Source organism: Chrysemys picta, unplaced genomic scaffold (assembly GCF_011386835.1).
Source record: "Chrysemys picta bellii isolate R12L10 unplaced genomic scaffold, ASM1138683v2 scaf757, whole genome shotgun sequence".
NCBI classification, from domain to species: Eukaryota; Metazoa; Chordata; order Testudines; family Emydidae; genus Chrysemys; species Chrysemys picta.
The window spans coordinates 1-11927 of NW_027053464.1; the positions used below are offsets into that span (position 1 = coordinate 1).

The 11927-nt window shown below is 52.6% G+C and overlaps 1 long non-coding RNA gene across 1 annotated transcript; it reads right to left on the bottom strand.

The window, feature by feature from the left end:
• Positions 1-1095: 1095 nt before the first annotated feature.
• Positions 1096-8566, bottom strand: LOC135979288 (uncharacterized). The gene is made up of 4 exons (XR_010596617.1): positions 8411-8566; positions 6153-6243; positions 2707-3096; positions 1096-1224 (listed from the first exon to the last, which is right to left on the bottom strand). It is a non-coding gene; the product is annotated as an uncharacterized LOC135979288 (long non-coding RNA).
• Between the last annotated feature and the right edge of the window lie 3361 nt (positions 8567-11927).

Sequence of the window (11927 nt, forward strand, 5' to 3'; positions counted from 1 at the left end):
GGCCTCTAAGCACTATTGCAAAGCAAACATTCAATAACAACCTATTACTGAGCATACAACTTTATCCTGACTCTGCTCGGCCCTTTGTGGGTTTGGGTTGGACTCTTCGGGGGCTAAACTAGAGAGATGCCCATGTTTTGTTACTTCTGTAAGTCAAGTCAAGCACATTGCACGCACCAGGGACTCTTTGCATCCCTCTGTCCCCCACAAGGTCCCTGGGTGCCACCCTCCCACCCCACTCTATTTCAGGGACTCCCTAGCCCCCACCCTTTTGCCAGGAGCTCTGCGTCTCCCCCATTTCTTCCACACACACCCCTCCATGCCACAGTCCCCAATTCTGCCCCAAGCCAGGAGCATTCTGTGCCCTAATTCTCTCCCTTTCCACCATTCCAGGGTCCCCCATTCTCCCTGCATGCTCGGGGCTTTGGCTGTATCCTCATTCCAGCATTATCCCCAGACCAGGTCCTCCATCCTCCCCAATGTTGGAATTGATGGGCTGCGGTGTTTCAAATTATTGTGTCACAGACCAAGAGAAATGCCATCACGCTGAGTGCACTGTAGCTGTGTCAGTCCCAGGATATTAGAGAGACAAGGTGGGTGAGGGAATAGCTATTATTGGACCAACTTCTGTTGGTGAGAGAGACGAGCTTTCGCTCCATCAAGCTCTTCCTCGGGTCTGGGAGACGTACTCCCAGAACCGCAGCAAAATGCAACGCTTAAACTCCCACACAGATTTCCATCACAACTTCAACCACCACCCACCCAGCCATTAAACTCTCTGGGGAACACTCCCACACTAGCATCAACTTCCTGGACACCACCATCAGCTTCAACAATGGAACCCTACAGCCAACCCAAGACAAGAAACCCACAGAGCTGGGAGGCTGCTGCAGACCCTGAGGGAGCCGAGGGCTGTCCAGGACTGCCAGGGCCATTTACAGACCCGAGCACAGAGGAGCTGCAAGTCCTGACAGAGGCCTTCTTCCCCAACGACCCTCTACAGAGCCAGGTATGCCCTCAGGGGGAGTTGGGACCCTCCAGAAAGTAAATGCAGTGACTGTAGCAGGCCCTGCAGCGGGGCTCCCTCCCCTAGTGCCCCTGTTCGACTGCCCTTACCGTGTTCACACTCAGGCCCGGAGAAACCAGGGTAGCAATCACAGGTGTAGTTCCCGATGGTCTCCACGCACTCGCCACGCTGGCTGCAGGAGGAACGCTGGCAAAACGCTGCAGAGATACAGCTGGGTTAGGATCCACCCTAACAACTCCTTAGCGCCCAAGCAGACCCCACCCCACTGCCTGGATACTGCACTCCATCCCTGCTGCATTTCTTCACTGCGGGATTCTGTCAGAGCCTGTTAAAGTCATGGGTTAAAAACCTGCTTTCAAAGGCCTTGGCTCCGGCCCTGCAAGAGCACTCGGGGCCTAGATACCATCCTGGGCACCCAAGCTTTGCCCAGCCAGGTGGCATTGGCACCTTGCCAGAAGCTTGGAGGCAGTGGCTGCTTTGCACAGATGGTCACACTGCTCGTGGACCCAGAGGCGCTGCCTGTGGACAGCGCTGACCTGGACGGGTAGGCTGCCCGCTGGATTGAGATGGAGCGTTGCATGCTGGGCATGCAGGGGACACACCCAGGCATTGATCAGAGGGCAGCGTGTGCCACGTTTGGCTATCAGGCTGTGCTTTGACTTCCCTGTCCCCCTCCACCGCCCCGCACTGATTGCACTCCGAAGAGGGTAGTAACTCTTTGGCAAGGAGACTCCATGCATCTCCCCAGGGCTCAGAACAGGTGCTCCTGGAACCAAGCGCCTGGCATGTCAATTTACAACGGGACTTTGTGATGAGATGAATGTAGGGATCAAAGCAAGACTCATTGAGAGCCCAGGCTCAGCTCCCGTCTGCGTGGCCCATTTGTGAGGGAGAACGTGGAAGGCAGGACTTTAACTCCCCAGCCAAAGGAACCAGCGAGGCACAGAGAGCAGTGAGTGCTCCCAGGCACAGGTGTTACACACAGCAGCTAACATGCAAAGCGGGTGCAGATCTGTGCTGCCGGCCACGGGACAATATCACTAACGCCTCACACCAGCTAGCACTAACCAGGCCCTTGGTGGCTGTCTCCGTAGAGAAGTCAGGACTCGGTGGGCCATGGAGACCGACTGACCCTGCACATGAGGGTTGAGGCACTCTAGGTAGGTGGGTGGGTGATGTTCCTCTGCCCAGACAGTACCTCTTTGTAACCGTGTGTCTGGCCCTTTAAGGGCTAGAGGCCTGGGGCCAGCCAACCCTAGTTACCAGGTAGGCACAGCTGAGCAGGGGTCAGCTGATGTCCCTGGACAAGTGGCAGGAAGCTTCAGGGAAGGGGGATGCTCAGGGAGAGACAAGCCAGGAGGCTTCTGCAGGAAACCCTTCACCGGGGGCAGGGTTTGGGCCTGGAAGGAAGCCCGAGCCAGAGGGCTGAAGAAGGCTGAGAGCCAGGGAGAACAGACTCCAGGCAGTAGGGAAAGACTCCAGCCAGGCGAGGCGAGAGTGGCTTGCGGAGCAACCTCAGACCACGAGGGGGCATGGGAGGCGGCCGGGCCATTGACACTCTTCTATGAACAATTAGGGACTTATTTCTCCAGAGCTGTCAATCCAGCAACTCTCCCCAGCCCTACACGTGTTAGACAGACCCACACATCCAGAGAGAAAGGCAGTGGTGGGGTGGTTACCTTGGTAACACAGCGCCCTCTTTTTCTTTTGGCAGTTCTCATCATTCCATCTTCCAGCATCACGATCCCTCTTTATGTAAATCTCCACACAGTCTTGGTTTTTCCCTTTATTGTTGGGTTCCTTGTTAGCCCAGTTCTCAGCCTCCTTCGTCAGGGCCTTGTTGGTGCCAACCCACGTCCAGACATTGTTTATTTTTCGTAGCCCAATCCAGTAGTATGCTCTATGGTGGGGTAAGACACTGTTGAGATAAGCAATTTCCCCCTGGTTCTGGATTGCTACGAGGTCAGTGTAGAATGACCTGCAAAAGTTTCTGGCCAGCTCCCAGGAGTAATCAGATTTGTTACCATAATGGTAGCTCCAGGCTCCCACTTCCACCTGAGTCACTAGCACTGTTGGAAAGAGTAAAAACAGGCAAAGTTGTGTGACAGTCAGTGACAGAGCTATGAGTTGACTATCGATGGGTGACACCAGACTATATCTTATATCACACACAAAGGAACTGCATTAAAAGAACATTATTTAGGTTGCAAAGTCAAGCGCTCAAACGTTAGGAAATGCCACAATGAAGGTTGCCCATGTAACTGAGTTCAGCCCCCTTGTGCGCATGCACAATGGTATAGTCTTTAATGGCATGATAATGTACTATTTTTCCATGGGTCCTCTGCCTCCCTCGGTGCAGAGGATGGACAGTGCTCACTGAATGAGGAGCTATTCAATAGTGTGTTTTCTCCTCACTGGTCAATGTGTGACTGCTCCTCCCCCCGCCCCAGCCTTATTTACTGCACACTATACAAACCCTGCTCTGAAAACAGAATTATTCATTTCCCCAAAGGCTTTTCTATAGCGCTCGTCATGCCAGTATCTGAGTGCTTCACAGACATGAATGAGTTTATACTCACAACAGCCCTGGGAGATGAGAGGGCGGTATTAGCCCCATTTCACAGATGGGAACAGAGGCATAGAGGCACTGGTTCTCAAAGGTATTTAGGCACCTAACAGCCATTGACTTTATTGCAAGTTAGGTGCCTAAATACCTTTGAGGAGCTGGACGAGAGAGATTAAGGCCGGAAGTAATTTTGGGTGTCCCATTTGAGTAGAGCCCTGCGCGGACACATAATTATCTCCATAGATGCGGATATCCATGGATCTAAAGCAGATACCGCAGACATGCAGGGCTCTAGTGACAACGAGTGAGACAGGCGCACATGCTCCCGGTCAGGAGACACCGCTTGCACACACTAGTGTGACCAGAGACAGCTGCCAGTCAGTCTAGTGCCCGCCCCGCTGGCAGGGCTGGCGGAGGTACAGCCATGCCGGAGGAGCTGCCTGGGCTGGGTTCTGGCTCCTGCGATGACAGCCCGACATGCTGCTTCTTTCGCCGCTGCGGTTCCTGGCCCAGTTGTTGGCCATGGCCCTGTGGGTCTCACTCGCTGTCACTAGAGCCCCGCGAATCTGTGGAGATCCGCTTTATAGCACCCGCGGATATACATTGTGTATGTGCATTTGAGACCCCGAGGACCTGATTTTCTGTAGTATTGAGCATTCTAAAGCACTATGTTCAGAGCACTGCTCTCCTTGACTTCAGTTGCAGCTGTGAGCGCTCAGCACTTCTGCAAATCAGACCCCAGGGTCTCCATTTGAGCACCCAGAAAGTGAGGAACACACATTCAGTGGCCACCCGGGAAAAGTTTGGTTTAAGTGACTTGCCCAGCACCACATGGCAACTCTGGGGCAGAGGCAGGGATAGAATCCAATTCTCCAGGCGGCAGTCAACAGCCTTACCCTTGAAACCATCCTTTCTCTTCTTGCACCCCCCGCCTCATTCATCACACCGTCCAGCTCCTGCAACAGATGGGGTAGGGCTCCTACAGACAACAGCTTTTCTCAGTGTACAACCTGCGTTCATTCCCTAGCGTAGGTCCATCCTGTGCACTCAGCGAGGCAAGGGCTCTGGCATTCCCTAGGGTATCAGTGCTTGACTTTGAAACGTTAACAGTGTTCCTTTAAAGTAGGTTTGGAGGGGGGGGTGTCTAACTTTCTACGTTTTTTAAAAAGCAAACTGTAAAAAACAGAAGACCCATCACGTGGCATCATAGTGACACCAATATGGATCATCAGCAGGGTTAAAATCCTGAGATCCCGTGCACCGACCTCTGCCACTTGAGCGAATGGAGGAGCCAATAGCAGTAGCAGGTTGTCATACTCCCTATGGGCCAGCACTAGAGGGAGATGAGACACACATTTTGCCAGGGGATTTCACAGCTATTTGCTGACAGCAGAGACCTCAGGAATTGTGGGTTCCATTCCAGGCTGTAGCAGAGGTGGCAGATGAAATGCCTAAAGAACACATGAACGACTACGAACATTTTAAACAAAAGGCCAGAATTAGAATGGGGCTAACACCTGAGCATGCCCGTCGGCGGTTCAGAGCCCTAAGGCGGAAACCAGACGTGGCATTGTCCCGACACGCCTACCACATTGTAAAAAATTAATTAGCCTCTTAGAATTGGTAGGGCAACTCCCAACTTTTCATGTTCTCTGTATGTATATATATCTTCTTACTATATGTTCCATTCTATGCATCTGATGAAGTGGGCTGTAGCCCACAATAGCTTATGCTCAAATAAATTTGTTAATTTCTAAGGTGCCACAAGTACTCCTGTTCTTTTTGCGAATACAGACTAACACGGCTGCTACTCTGAAACCTGTCACTAAGTGAGAAACAGGGGAGCTGGAGTCCGAAGACCCAGGCCTGCAGTAATAGTCACGTGGCCTGCCCTTGGAAGTCTGGCACACTAAAGGGGTTACTCCCAGGGCCTGGTTTAAAGGCTGGGGCATGGCCCAGACCCTCTAATCCACGACAGGTGCCAACCCCCTGCACTCTGTCTGCACCAAAACTCGCACTGCTGCTGGTGCCGGTGCTGGAAATGGGGTTGGGACTTTCTCAATGCAGTCAGCAGGCCCAGGGAAGCACTTGCAGAGGGGAGGGCTGGCCTGGACCACACCTGTACGGAGGAGTTCATCGGCCCCTGGCCTGGCTGGGGAACTGTGAGCTGTCTTGGGAAGCCGTGCAGGCCCATGTGAAGGCCTCTCCATTGTAACTAGGGTGGAAGCGCCTGGCTCCCTCAGCCTCAGGGGGCCATGTTTCTCAAGTAATTGCTAGGGACTCTACTGCTTTCTGGGATACAGGAGGGGCCAAAAGCCAAGAGAAGAGATTAGGAGGAATAGGATTTAGGTCCCTAAATAATCACCCCCAGGTGGGAATGTGGCCCAAATGAAACGGTTTCAATGGGCCTGGCAGTGAAATGTCCCTGGTTAGACCAGGAGTGACTGATGGTGCGACAACAATGCCACTCCCCTCCCGGGGCTTTCCCAGGGATAGGTCTGTGAATTCTCCCCTGGCAGGGGCAGCGGCAGGCCATCAAAGAGCTGCAGGAAGGCTTACCCCAGCTAATGGCAGCAAAGCACAGGAGTCGGGTGACAGTCCAGCCACATCCCCAAGCCCTTGGACTGGAGCAGAGTCCTCCGGCGCTGCCCTGGGGGTCAGAAAACCATGTCCATAAACCCCTCTGTGCTTCACAGCAGGCAGGTCCAGGCATATTTACACACTGAGCTGAAACAGACACTTGGACACACCTGGCGGACACAGACACTGTCTCTGATTAGCTCCCATTTACCATGCAGATAAAATGCAGAATCTCAGAGGGAAGAGCTGACAGCCTCCACAGGGGAAGAAGGAACAGTTGGAATTTAAGGCAAGTGATTCGATTTAGCAACATCATCTCCACAACAGGTTGTTAATGAACGTCCCGGAGAACGTGAGTATGTATGTGAGATGTTGTCGGTCAGTGTCATGAGTTCAGCTCAGAGGATGGAGGCAGTTTTTGTCCATAAATCAGATAAACAGCTGAGCAGCTCAGTCAGTCGGAGCAATATTCCAGTGTAATAGAGTTATATTAGAATTAGAAACAATGGGAACCATCCCTGGGTCTAAACCAGAAATGCTGCAAGCTGCGCCAGCAGGCCCCTCCTCTCCCTGGGCTTCAGAGGGCAGGATCCTGCACCAGCCCGAGTGTCTACACAGCTGTGTGTAGGGCCATAGTGTGAGCTCTGCGAACCTGGGCTGGGAGACGCACTGCTGTGGGTGTAAAGCACAGTACAGATGTACCCTCTGGCATCTTACCAACAGGGGCTGAGCCCAGCCTTGCCAGAGATCTGGGGGAAAGGAGGGGTGTGGTCTGAACCAGTGAAGCTAGGCTGGTGGTGTGGCAAGGGCTGGCTGCTCCTCTCATCCGGGTCTCAGCAGAAAGGAAGGGAAGGGGAAAGCGGGGAAGAGCCCCCCCATGCGGTTTTTAACCTTTAGCTCTGCTTCCCAGGTCGGGATCTCGAGCTGATGTGCAGGGGATATTCATGGGTTTGCTGGGGGAGAGAGCCTCCCAGCTCAGGTGACTGAGGGAAATCCCAATTGCACAGCATGGGGGTGGGGGGGGCTGTCCTTATCGGCTCAGGGCTGGGCTGTGGGGTGGGGAGGGGTTCTCTCCCTGGCCACTCAGGGCTGGGCAATGGGGGGTTCTCCCTGAGCATTCAGGGCTGACCAGTGGGGGGAGGGGCTCTCCATGGCAAGTCAGGACTGTGCAGCAGAGGGGGCTCCCCTGGCAGCTCAGGGCTGGGGGTTCATGAGGGGGCTTGCCTCAGTTCAGATGGGCAGCAGGGGGGCTCCCTTGGCAACTCAGGGCGGGGCAGTGGCAGGGGGGCTCTCCCTGGGCAGCTCAGGGCTGGGTGGGAGTGCAGGGGGGCTCTCCTCAGCTCAGGGCTGGGCAGCAGGGGGCTCTCCCTGGCCACTCAGAGCTGGGCAGTGGGGGGGGGTTCTCTCTGGTCACTCAGGGCTGGGGTGGGGGCTCCCCTGGGTATGTCAGGGCTGGGCAGCATGGGGGGACTCTCTTGACAGCTCAGGGCTGGGTGGTGGGGCGGGGGCTCCTCTGACTGCTAAGATTGGACAGCGGTGGGGGGGAAGGGGCTCCCCGACAGCTCAGGGCTGGGCAGTGGGCGGGGAGGGGGCTCCCCTGACTGCTCAGGGCTGGGCAGCAGTGGAGGGGGAGGGGGCTCCAATGGCAGCTCAGGGCTGGGCAGTGGTGGTGGTGGGGGGTTTCCCCTGACAGCTCAGGGCTGGGCAGCAGTGTGGGGGGGGGGTTTCCCCTGACAGCTGGCAGTGGGGGGGAGGGGGCTCCCCAACAGCTCAGGGCTGGGCAGTGGGGGGAAGAGGGCTCCCCAACAGCTCAGGGTTGGGCAGCAGTGTGTGGGGGGGTTCCCCTGACAGCTCAGGGCTGGGCAGTGGGGCTCTGCTGGTTGAAGCTGGGTGGTCTCATTTCAATTAATCTTGGCGAGTTGAGCACAGGAGAGAACTCAACCCCCCCTCACCACCTGGAGTTTCCTTCTGCAGGGGTCTTGGGGCACTGTCAGGGCATCGTCCCTGCTGCCCATGCAGGGACCTGCTCTGGGGGCCATTTGGGGTCTCTGTTCCTGGCACTGTCCCCTGTCCCCACACTCAGAGGTGTCTGGGGCAGAGGGTGGGGGCTGTCGCTAAGGAGCCAGCTTGTAGCTCTCCCTTGTGAGCAGCAGCTCCTCTGCCCGCCTCCCTCCTTCCTAAACACTGCGCCGGTGAAGCCAGCCACGTCCCCAGGTAGAAGAAGGTGCTAGACCTACCATCTCCAGTGCCGACCTGCCAGCCTCCCCTCTCGCTCAATCCCTGGACCGGAGACAGCTTAAACCGTCCCTCTGCTTGGCTGTGTCTTGCAGCACTTCCTTTTAAGTGTGCAGAACCTCACTGCATCCCTTCCCTATTCCTCCCCCCGCACAGAGTCACAGCTCGAAGATTCATTGGGCCAGAGAGCGTGACTGTGAAGCCTGGTAGGTAGGGACTGAGCTGGGAGGTGAGAAATCCAGGGCCCAGTCCCCTGCTCCAATGATCTGGTATTGATCCAGAATACGACAGCTGAAACCGAGGGATCCTCTGTCAATATATCCCTTAGCCCAGTGGTTAGGAAACCAATGCATGATTGGTATAGTGAGTTGTAACAATGCGGTTCTGGCGGGACCCAACTGAGAGTGCCAATTCAGGACAAATTGCTAAATCAGGGCAGTCACAGCCCAAGGCTGGGGATTTTCCACCTCTAAGGCAAACCAAATCAGCCAGCCAAAGAGGACTTTGGTCTCACCTCACTGGCTAACCACAAGTCACACAAGCAATTCCCTTAGACACTCCAGTTTCCCAGTATCACCACCAGTGCCCCAGTTATGGGGACGAATGGTTATGAAAACCAATATCCCAATAAAAGAAAAAAAGTTCTCCTGATCCCATAGGACCAAGCCCCAGACCCAGGTCAATATACAAATCAGATCTTACCCACAAATCACACTGTTGCCAATTCTTTAGAATCTAAAATTTAAAGGTTTATTCATAAAAGTAAAAAGATATAGATGAGAGTTAGAATTGGTTAAATGGAATCAATTACATACAGTAATGGCAAAGTTCTCGGTTCAGGCTTGTAGCAGTGATGAAATAAACTGCAGGTTTAAATCGAGTCTCTGGAATCCATCCCCAGCTGGGATTGGTCCTCAGTCCTTTGTTCAGAGCTTCAGTTTGTAGCAAAGTCCCATCCAGAGGTAAGAAGCAGGATTAAAGACAAGATGGAGGAGAGGCATCAGCCTTTTATAGTCTTTTCCAGGTGTAAGAACACCTTTGTCCTTACTGTGGAAAATTACAGCAAAATGGAGTCTGGAGTCACATGGGCCAGTCCCTGCATACTTTGCTGAGTTGCAAGGCGTATTTGCCTTCTCTCAATGGGTCCATTGTATAGCTGATGGTCCTTAATGGGCCATCAAGCAGGCTAGGCAGAGCTAACACCAACTTGTCTGGGAAGTTTCCCAGAAGCATAGCATAAGTTTGAAATACAGACAGTATAGAGCCAATATTCATAACTTCAACTACAAAATTGATACACACATATAGACAGCATAATCATAACCAGCAAATCATAACCTTGTCTTAGACACCTCATTTGACCCCCTTTATACAAGATTTGGTGCCACTACAGGACTTTGGTTGCAACCATGTTCTTTATGGTCCCAGTTCAAATTGAGCACAGGAGAAAACTCAACCCTCCTCACCACCTGGAGTTTCCTTCTGCAGGGGTCTTGGGGCACTGTCAGGGCATTGTCCCTGCTGCCCATGCAGGGTCCTGCTCTGGATATGTTTGCTTGAAACTAACCCCAATAAACATCACGTTGCCGGCACTTCTGCTTTCTGGTCTTCTGCTTTCTGTCTGCGTGACAAGAACCCGGGGAGAGGGTGAAGGGAAAGCGCTCTAACAGTCTCTTCCTCTCCCTGTGCTTCAGTTGCTGAATCTGTAACATGGGAATAAGGACACCGAGCTCCTTTGCACAGCACCTGGAGATCTTCTGATGGAAAACACTGTATAGGAACCAGGTGTTATTACTCTAGGAGACTGGAGCCTAATCAGATTCTGACTTAACAGAGCCCTCTCCCAGAATGGAATGCATTGTCTGATATTGGGCTAATGACAGGGTGGTCATTTTTAGGATGAGTTGGATAACTATTGGCTTGTACTTGTGAGGAATGGGATACATGGGTGCCCTTCCCACAGCCATTAGAATGAAGGGTTCATGGTAGGACAGTGAATATATTTCCCCAAGTTTTCCAATTTCCTCTCTTCTCTCTCTTAAACCTTCAGAACTAGGTCCCATTGTCTCTGTCTCATCTAGGATTGCTCTGTGCTCTGGTGGAGTCTTTTGTTCTGTCCTGCTTCCAGGTGAAATAGTCCTGGAGGGATGTTTTTCCCCAGGAATTACTCTGCCCACTTCCAACCAAAAGCAAAATAAGAACACCCTTAGCTCCACACATTTCTGATTCCAAAGAATTGCCCTTGGCTCCAGAAGGATGAATCCCAGACAAAAGGAGGAACCTGCAGTGCAGACCAGAAAAAACTATGAGACACTTGGCCAATGTCAATCAAACCTAGAGTGGTGTACCAGACTCTAACCATCTTCCATCTGCAAAATGTTTGGGGTAGAATTGTACATTTTAGTGGAGTAAATATACACCAACGGGGCTGGCCTGAGAGGCTGTGTTAATTCCCAGTAATTTGGTGGCAGCAAATACACATGGCGTGTGGGGTTAAAAGAAGGAGGGAAATGCCAGTATTGCTTGGCAGACAGCAAAGCCAACTTGTTCAGGGAGTTTTCTGTGAGTCAAAGAAAACAAAAGCGACAGAGAGTCCTGTGGCACCTTATAGACGAACAGACGTATTGGAGCATGAGCTTTCGTGGGTGAATACCCACCACGTCAGACGCATGCATCTGATGAAGTGGGTATTCACTCACGAAAGCTTATGCTCCAATACGTCTGTTCGTCTATAAGGTGCCACAGGACTCTCTGTTGCTTTTTACAGATCCAGACTAACGGGGCTACCCCTCTGATACAGAAAACAAAGCTGACGATCACACAGTCAGGGCTATACTTGAAAGAAGTTTTCACACCTCAGAGTCTCTGACTCCCAATAAATGAGGTAAATAGTGCCTGGCTCAAGGCAGCCAAAGGAGAGAGCGACCGGGCACAAGTAGGTTGTGCTACTAGAAGTGTCACTGGTAAGAGAGGACGAGGGGCGTGGAGGGGAGGGGAGACAAATGCACCTGCCATAGATGGAGTTTTACAATAAAAACCTAGGAACGGCCACACGGGCACAGACCAATTGTCCAGCTACCCCAGTATCCTGTCTTTCAACAGTGGCCAATGCCAGGTGCTTCAGAGGGAATGAACAGAACAGGCAATCATCACACGATCCATCCCCTGTTGTCCATTCCCAGCTTCTGGTAAACAGAGGCTAGAGACAAATAGTGTTTGTTATTGTCTGTAAACAAGGTACAGAAGGAGAATCCCCAGGACATCCAAAGCCTGCAATTACAGAGTGCAAAGCATTGAGATACCAGCTCTGTTCAAAGCTGTAAATCAGAATAGTTCTGAAATTCAAATGCCAACACAAATTAAGAAGAGGGACATCGCTGCACTGTAGAATCTCAGCCCTTTAGCATGGAATCGAGCTCTCAGGAAGATTGGGCTAGTGTACGTCAATACACTTTCTTTTTGAAGAATTTAGGTAATAGGCTGGTTAGATCTGGAGCAAGAACTATTAAAGACATCCCT